Genomic DNA, 10,000 nt, shown 5'->3' on the forward strand with positions numbered 1-10,000 from the left:
GCACCCTACTACGGACCTTTTCAATGGGGGCCGGTCCGAATTATTTATGGAAGGTATGATTTTTTTTTTCTCTCTCCGTGCAACTGGTGATTGAAAACGTGCATCTGGTAACCCAAAACACGGTTCTCTATGCGGTTAGCGGTGTTCCCGAGATTCATGTCCGATAATGATGCACCCTACTACGGACCTTTTCAATGGGGGCCGGTCCGAATTATTTATGGAAGGTATGATTTTTTTTTTTTTTCAACACTTTTCCCCTCTTTTTCTCTCTCTGCCGGGGCCGGCCCTGGGTGCTTTATGGACGGTTTAAAACATGACTATGGATGCAAATGCTCATTTTCCTCCGTGCACCTGGTGATTGAAAACGTGCATCTGGTAACCCAAAAATTATAAAAGGGTTTTAAATACTTTTACCCGTCATTCTATTGATATAGCCCGCTAGGGGAGTGCCCCACTACGGCCCTCTCTCTGTCAGGGCCGTCCTTGGGTGCTTTTTACACACTTTAAGAAATCACGATGGATGCAGATTGCTATTAATCCTCCGTGCAACTGGTGATTGAAAACGTGCATCTGGTAACCCAAAATTTCAAATATGGTTCAAAATGAATTTAAAGGCACCCCTCTCATTGTTGCCCGCTATGGGAGCACCCCACTAAGGCCCTGTCTCGGTCGGGCCCGTCCTGAGTGCTTTATAGACACTTTAAGAAATCGCGATGGATGCAGATTGCTATTAATCCTCCGTGCAACTGGTGATTGAAAATGTGCAACTGGTGATTGAAAACGTGCACCTGGTCACCCAAAACACGGTTCTCTATGCGGTTAGCGGTGTTCCATCTATTCATGTCCGCTTATGGCGCACCCTACTACGGACCTTTAGCAATGGGGGCCGGCCCGAATTATTTATGGAAGGTCTGATGATGATTTTTTTTTTTTTTCACCATCTCTTTCTCTCTCTGCCGGGGCCGGCCAAGAGTGCTTTATGGACGGTTTAAAACATGACTATGGATGCAAATGCTCATTTTCCTCCGTGCACCTGGTGATTGAAAACGTGCATCTGGTAACCCAAAAATTATAAAAGGGTTTTAAATACTTTTACCCGTCATTCTATTGATATAGCCCGCTAGGGGAGTGCCCCACTACGGCCCTCTCTCTGTCAGGGCCGTCCTTGGGTGCTTTTTACACACTTTAAGAAATCACGATGGATGCAGATTGCTATTAATCCTCCGTGCAACTGGTGATTGAAAACGTGCATCTGGTAACCCAAAATTTCAAATATGGTTCAAAATGAATTTAAAGGCACCCCTCTCATTGTTGCCCGCTATGGGAGCACCCCACTAAGGCCCTGTCTCGGTCGGGCCCGTCCTGAGTGCTTTATAGACACTTTAAGAAATCGCGATGGATGCAGATTGCTATTAATCCTCCGTGCAACTGGTGATTGAAAATGTGCAACTGGTGATTGAAAACGTGCACCTGGTCACCCAAAACACGGTTCTCTATGCGGTTAGCGGTGTTCCATCTATTCATGTCCGCTTATGGCGCACCCTACTACGGACCTTTAGCAATGGGGGCCGGCCCGAATTATTTATGGAAGGTCTGATGATGATTTTTTTTTTTTTTCACCATCTCTTTCTCTCTCTGCCGGGGCCGGCCAAGAGTGCTTTATGGACGGTTTAAAACATGACTATGGATGCAAATGCTCATTTTCCTCCGTGCACCTGGTGATTGAAAACGTGCATCTGGTAACCCAAAAATTATAAAAGGGTTTTAAATACTTTTACCCGTCATTCTATTGATATAGCCCGCTAGGGGAGTGCCCCACTACGGCCCTCTCTCTGTCAGGGCCGTCCTTGGGTGCTTTTTACACACTTTAAGAAATCACGATGGATGCAGATTGCTATTAATCCTCCGTGCAACTGGTGATTGAAAACGTGCATCTGGTAACCCAAAATTTCAAATATGGTTCAAAATGAATTTAAAGGCACCCCTCTCATTGTTGCCCGCTATGGGAGCACCCCACTAAGGCCCTGTCTCGGTCGGGCCCGTCCTGAGTGCTTTATAGACACTTTAAGAAATCGCGATGGATGCAGATTGCTATTAATCCTCCGTGCAACTGGTGATTGAAAATGTGCAACTGGTGATTGAAAACGTGCACCTGGTCACCCAAAACACGGTTCTCTATGCGGTTAGCGGTGTTCCATCTATTCATGTCCGCTTATGGCGCACCCTACTACGGACCTTTAGCAATGGGGGCCGGCCCGAATTATTTATGGAAGGTCTGATGATGATTTTTTTTTTTTTTCACCATCTCTTTCTCTCTCTGCCGGGGCCGGCCAAGAGTGCTTTATGGACGGTTTAAAACATGACTATGGATGCAAATGCTCATTTTCCTCCGTGCACCTGGTGATTGAAAACGTGCATCTGGTAACCCAAAAATTATAAAAGGGTTTTAAATACTTTTACCCGTCATTCTATTGATATAGCCCGCTAGGGGAGTGCCCCACTACGGCCCTCTCTCTGTCAGGGCCGTCCTTGGGTGCTTTTTACACACTTTAAGAAATCACGATGGATGCAGATTGCTATTAATCCTCCGTGCAACTGGTGATTGAAAACGTGCATCTGGTAACCCAAAATTTCAAATATGGTTCAAAATGAATTTAAAGGCACCCCTCTCATTGTTGCCCGCTATGGGAGCACCCCACTAAGGCCCTGTCTCGGTCGGGCCCGTCCTGAGTGCTTTATAGACACTTTAAGAAATCGCGATGGATGCAGATTGCTATTAATCCTCCGTGCAACTGGTGATTGAAAATGTGCAACTGGTGATTGAAAACGTGCACCTGGTCACCCAAAACACGGTTCTCTATGCGGTTAGCGGTGTTCCATCTATTCATGTCCGCTTATGGCGCACCCTACTACGGACCTTTAGCAATGGGGGCCGGCCCGAATTATTTATGGAAGGTCTGATGATGATTTTTTTTTTTTTTCACCATCTCTTTCTCTCTCTGCCGGGGCCGGCCAAGAGTGCTTTATGGACGGTTTAAAACATGACTATGGATGCAAATGCTCATTTTCCTCCGTGCACCTGGTGATTGAAAACGTGCATCTGGTAACCCAAAAATTATAAAAGGGTTTTAAATACTTTTACCCGTCATTCTATTGATATAGCCCGCTAGGGGAGTGCCCCACTACGGCCCTCTCTCTGTCAGGGCCGTCCTTGGGTGCTTTTTACACACTTTAAGAAATCACGATGGATGCAGATTGCTATTAATCCTCCGTGCAACTGGTGATTGAAAACGTGCATCTGGTAACCCAAAATTTCAAATATGGTTCAAAATGAATTTAAAGGCACCCCTCTCATTGTTGCCCGCTATGGGAGCACCCCACTAAGGCCCTGTCTCGGTCGGGCCCGTCCTGAGTGCTTTATAGACACTTTAAGAAATCGCGATGGATGCAGATTGCTATTAATCCTCCGTGCAACTGGTGATTGAAAATGTGCAACTGGTGATTGAAAACGTGCACCTGGTCACCCAAAACACGGTTCTCTATGCGGTTAGCGGTGTTCCATCTATTCATGTCCGCTTATGGCGCACCCTACTACGGACCTTTAGCAATGGGGGCCGGCCCGAATTATTTATGGAAGGTCTGATGATGATTTTTTTTTTTTTTCACCATCTCTTTCTCTCTCTGCCGGGGCCGGCCAAGAGTGCTTTATGGACGGTTTAAAACATGACTATGGATGCAAATGCTCATTTTCCTCCGTGCACCTGGTGATTGAAAACGTGCATCTGGTAACCCAAAAATTATAAAAGGGTTTTAAATACTTTTACCCGTCATTCTATTGATATAGCCCGCTAGGGGAGTGCCCCACTACGGCCCTCTCTCTGTCAGGGCCGTCCTTGGGTGCTTTTTACACACTTTAAGAAATCACGATGGATGCAGATTGCTATTAATCCTCCGTGCAACTGGTGATTGAAAACGTGCATCTGGTAACCCAAAATTTCAAATATGGTTCAAAATGAATTTAAAGGCACCCCTCTCATTGTTGCCCGCTATGGGAGCACCCCACTAAGGCCCTGTCTCGGTCGGGCCCGTCCTGAGTGCTTTATAGACACTTTAAGAAATCGCGATGGATGCAGATTGCTATTAATCCTCCGTGCAACTGGTGATTGAAAATGTGCAACTGGTGATTGAAAACGTGCACCTGGTCACCCAAAACACGGTTCTCTATGCGGTTAGCGGTGTTCCATCTATTCATGTCCGCTTATGGCGCACCCTACTACGGACCTTTAGCAATGGGGGCCGGCCCGAATTATTTATGGAAGGTCTGATGATGATTTTTTTTTTTTTTCACCATCTCTTTCTCTCTCTGCCGGGGCCGGCCAAGAGTGCTTTATGGACGGTTTAAAACATGACTATGGATGCAAATGCTCATTTTCCTCCGTGCACCTGGTGATTGAAAACGTGCATCTGGTAACCCAAAAATTATAAAAGGGTTTTAAATACTTTTACCCGTCATTCTATTGATATAGCCCGCTAGGGGAGTGCCCCACTACGGCCCTCTCTCTGTCAGGGCCGTCCTTGGGTGCTTTTTACACACTTTAAGAAATCACGATGGATGCAGATTGCTATTAATCCTCCGTGCAACTGGTGATTGAAAACGTGCATCTGGTAACCCAAAATTTCAAATATGGTTCAAAATGAATTTAAAGGCACCCCTCTCATTGTTGCCCGCTATGGGAGCACCCCACTAAGGCCCTGTCTCGGTCGGGCCCGTCCTGAGTGCTTTATAGACACTTTAAGAAATCGCGATGGATGCAGATTGCTATTAATCCTCCGTGCAACTGGTGATTGAAAATGTGCAACTGGTGATTGAAAACGTGCACCTGGTCACCCAAAACACGGTTCTCTATGCGGTTAGCGGTGTTCCATCTATTCATGTCCGCTTATGGCGCACCCTACTACGGACCTTTAGCAATGGGGGCCGGCCCGAATTATTTATGGAAGGTCTGATGATGATTTTTTTTTTTTTTCACCATCTCTTTCTCTCTCTGCCGGGGCCGGCCAAGAGTGCTTTATGGACGGTTTAAAACATGACTATGGATGCAAATGCTCATTTTCCTCCGTGCACCTGGTGATTGAAAACGTGCATCTGGTAACCCAAAAATTATAAAAGGGTTTTAAATACTTTTACCCGTCATTCTATTGATATAGCCCGCTAGGGGAGTGCCCCACTACGGCCCTCTCTCTGTCAGGGCCGTCCTTGGGTGCTTTTTACACACTTTAAGAAATCACGATGGATGCAGATTGCTATTAATCCTCCGTGCAACTGGTGATTGAAAACGTGCATCTGGTAACCCAAAATTTCAAATATGGTTCAAAATGAATTTAAAGGCACCCCTCTCATTGTTGCCCGCTATGGGAGCACCCCACTAAGGCCCTGTCTCGGTCGGGCCCGTCCTGAGTGCTTTATAGACACTTTAAGAAATCGCGATGGATGCAGATTGCTATTAATCCTCCGTGCAACTGGTGATTGAAAATGTGCAACTGGTGATTGAAAACGTGCACCTGGTCACCCAAAACACGGTTCTCTATGCGGTTAGCGGTGTTCCATCTATTCATGTCCGCTTATGGCGCACCCTACTACGGACCTTTAGCAATGGGGGCCGGCCCGAATTATTTATGGAAGGTCTGATGATGATTTTTTTTTTTTTTCACCATCTCTTTCTCTCTCTGCCGGGGCCGGCCAAGAGTGCTTTATGGACGGTTTAAAACATGACTATGGATGCAAATGCTCATTTTCCTCCGTGCACCTGGTGATTGAAAACGTGCATCTGGTAACCCAAAAATTATAAAAGGGTTTTAAATACTTTTACCCGTCATTCTATTGATATAGCCCGCTAGGGGAGTGCCCCACTACGGCCCTCTCTCTGTCAGGGCCGTCCTTGGGTGCTTTTTACACACTTTAAGAAATCACGATGGATGCAGATTGCTATTAATCCTCCGTGCAACTGGTGATTGAAAACGTGCATCTGGTAACCCAAAATTTCAAATATGGTTCAAAATGAATTTAAAGGCACCCCTCTCATTGTTGCCCGCTATGGGAGCACCCCACTAAGGCCCTGTCTCGGTCGGGCCCGTCCTGAGTGCTTTATAGACACTTTAAGAAATCGCGATGGATGCAGATTGCTATTAATCCTCCGTGCAACTGGTGATTGAAAATGTGCAACTGGTGATTGAAAACGTGCACCTGGTCACCCAAAACACGGTTCTCTATGCGGTTAGCGGTGTTCCATCTATTCATGTCCGCTTATGGCGCACCCTACTACGGACCTTTAGCAATGGGGGCCGGCCCGAATTATTTATGGAAGGTCTGATGATGATTTTTTTTTTTTTTCACCATCTCTTTCTCTCTCTGCCGGGGCCGGCCAAGAGTGCTTTATGGACGGTTTAAAACATGACTATGGATGCAAATGCTCATTTTCCTCCGTGCACCTGGTGATTGAAAACGTGCATCTGGTAACCCAAAAATTATAAAAGGGTTTTAAATACTTTTACCCGTCATTCTATTGATATAGCCCGCTAGGGGAGTGCCCCACTACGGCCCTCTCTCTGTCAGGGCCGTCCTTGGGTGCTTTTTACACACTTTAAGAAATCACGATGGATGCAGATTGCTATTAATCCTCCGTGCAACTGGTGATTGAAAACGTGCATCTGGTAACCCAAAATTTCAAATATGGTTCAAAATGAATTTAAAGGCACCCCTCTCATTGTTGCCCGCTATGGGAGCACCCCACTAAGGCCCTGTCTCGGTCGGGCCCGTCCTGAGTGCTTTATAGACACTTTAAGAAATCGCGATGGATGCAGATTGCTATTAATCCTCCGTGCAACTGGTGATTGAAAATGTGCAACTGGTGATTGAAAACGTGCACCTGGTCACCCAAAACACGGTTCTCTATGCGGTTAGCGGTGTTCCATCTATTCATGTCCGCTTATGGCGCACCCTACTACGGACCTTTAGCAATGGGGGCCGGCCCGAATTATTTATGGAAGGTCTGATGATGATTTTTTTTTTTTTTCACCATCTCTTTCTCTCTCTGCCGGGGCCGGCCAAGAGTGCTTTATGGACGGTTTAAAACATGACTATGGATGCAAATGCTCATTTTCCTCCGTGCACCTGGTGATTGAAAACGTGCATCTGGTAACCCAAAAATTATAAAAGGGTTTTAAATACTTTTACCCGTCATTCTATTGATATAGCCCGCTAGGGGAGTGCCCCACTACGGCCCTCTCTCTGTCAGGGCCGTCCTTGGGTGCTTTTTACACACTTTAAGAAATCACGATGGATGCAGATTGCTATTAATCCTCCGTGCAACTGGTGATTGAAAACGTGCATCTGGTAACCCAAAATTTCAAATATGGTTCAAAATGAATTTAAAGGCACCCCTCTCATTGTTGCCCGCTATGGGAGCACCCCACTAAGGCCCTGTCTCGGTCGGGCCCGTCCTGAGTGCTTTATAGACACTTTAAGAAATCGCGATGGATGCAGATTGCTATTAATCCTCCGTGCAACTGGTGATTGAAAATGTGCAACTGGTGATTGAAAACGTGCACCTGGTCACCCAAAACACGGTTCTCTATGCGGTTAGCGGTGTTCCATCTATTCATGTCCGCTTATGGCGCACCCTACTACGGACCTTTAGCAATGGGGGCCGGCCCGAATTATTTATGGAAGGTCTGATGATGATTTTTTTTTTTTTTCACCATCTCTTTCTCTCTCTGCCGGGGCCGGCCAAGAGTGCTTTATGGACGGTTTAAAACATGACTATGGATGCAAATGCTCATTTTCCTCCGTGCACCTGGTGATTGAAAACGTGCATCTGGTAACCCAAAAATTATAAAAGGGTTTTAAATACTTTTACCCGTCATTCTATTGATATAGCCCGCTAGGGGAGTGCCCCACTACGGCCCTCTCTCTGTCAGGGCCGTCCTTGGGTGCTTTTTACACACTTTAAGAAATCACGATGGATGCAGATTGCTATTAATCCTCCGTGCAACTGGTGATTGAAAACGTGCATCTGGTAACCCAAAATTTCAAATATGGTTCAAAATGAATTTAAAGGCACCCCTCTCATTGTTGCCCGCTATGGGAGCACCCCACTAAGGCCCTGTCTCGGTCGGGCCCGTCCTGAGTGCTTTATAGACACTTTAAGAAATCGCGATGGATGCAGATTGCTATTAATCCTCCGTGCAACTGGTGATTGAAAATGTGCAACTGGTGATTGAAAACGTGCACCTGGTCACCCAAAACACGGTTCTCTATGCGGTTAGCGGTGTTCCATCTATTCATGTCCGCTTATGGCGCACCCTACTACGGACCTTTAGCAATGGGGGCCGGCCCGAATTATTTATGGAAGGTCTGATGATGATTTTTTTTTTTTTTCACCATCTCTTTCTCTCTCTGCCGGGGCCGGCCAAGAGTGCTTTATGGACGGTTTAAAACATGACTATGGATGCAAATGCTCATTTTCCTCCGTGCACCTGGTGATTGAAAACGTGCATCTGGTAACCCAAAAATTATAAAAGGGTTTTAAATACTTTTACCCGTCATTCTATTGATATAGCCCGCTAGGGGAGTGCCCCACTACGGCCCTCTCTCTGTCAGGGCCGTCCTTGGGTGCTTTTTACACACTTTAAGAAATCACGATGGATGCAGATTGCTATTAATCCTCCGTGCAACTGGTGATTGAAAACGTGCATCTGGTAACCCAAAAATTATAAAACGGTTTTAAATACTTTTACCGGTCATTCTATTGATATAGCCCGCTATGGGAGCACCCCACTAAGGCCCTGTCTCGGTCGGGGCCGTCCTTCAGTGCTTTATATACAGTTTCATATATTACGATGGATGCAGATTGTGATTGTTTTCCAAAAGACCCGTGTGCATCTGGTAACCCAAAAATTATAAAACTGTTTTAAATCATTTTACCGGTCATTCTATTGATATAGCCCGCTAGGGGAGTACCCTACTACGGCCCTCTCTCGGTCAGGCCCGTCCTTAGGTGCTTTATATACAGTTTAAGATATTACGATGGATGCAGATTGTGATTGTTTTCCAAAAGACCCGTGTGCATCTGGTAACCCAAAAATTAAAATATGGTTCAAAACCCGGGTAACACCACTCTATTTACGGACATGACAGTAGAGCTTACCCCCTGGAGCTATTGACCTCCAGGCTTGTAGGCCCTTACTCACCACCCGGGTATCACCCCTCTATTTCGGGGATGATACCAGCAGGGGACCCCCCCCACCTCCACAACCTCGCATACCAGGTGAACCAGGGCACCCACACTTAAGCACCCCTCCTCGGACATTAAAGCAGATAACCGCGCTGTTATGAACCGCGTGCACCTGGTCACCCAAATGGAACTTGTGCACCTGGTCACCCAAAAGGACCGGCGTGCACCTGGTCACCCAAAGGCCGGCGTGCACCTGGTCACCCAAAAGGACCATGTGCACCTGGTCACCCAAAGGCCGGCGTGCACCTGGTCACCCAAAAGGACCGTGTGCACCTGGTCACCCAAAGGCCGGCGTGCACCTGGTCACCCAAAGGACCATGTGCACCTGGTCACCCAAAAGGACCATGTGCACCTGGTCACCCAAAGGCCGGCGTGCACCTGGTCACCCAAAAGGACCATGTGCACCTGGTCACCCAAAGGCCGGCGTGCACCTGGTCACCCAAAGGACCATGTGCACCTGGTCACCCAAAAGGACCATGTGCACCTGGTCACCCAAAGGCCGGCGTGCACCTGGTCACCCAAAGGACCATGTGCACCTGGTCACCCAAAGGCCGGCGTGCACCTGGTCACCCAAAGGACCATGTGCACCTGGTCACCCAAAGGCCGGCGTGCACCTGGTCACCCAAAGGACCATGTGCACCTGGTCACCCAAAAGGACCATGTGCACCTGGTCACCCAAAGGCCGGCGTGCACCTGGTCACCCAAAG

Source organism: Oncorhynchus mykiss, unplaced genomic scaffold, assembly GCF_013265735.2.
Source record: "Oncorhynchus mykiss isolate Arlee unplaced genomic scaffold, USDA_OmykA_1.1 un_scaffold_436, whole genome shotgun sequence".
Lineage (NCBI taxonomy): Eukaryota > Metazoa > Chordata > Actinopteri > Salmoniformes > Salmonidae > Oncorhynchus > Oncorhynchus mykiss.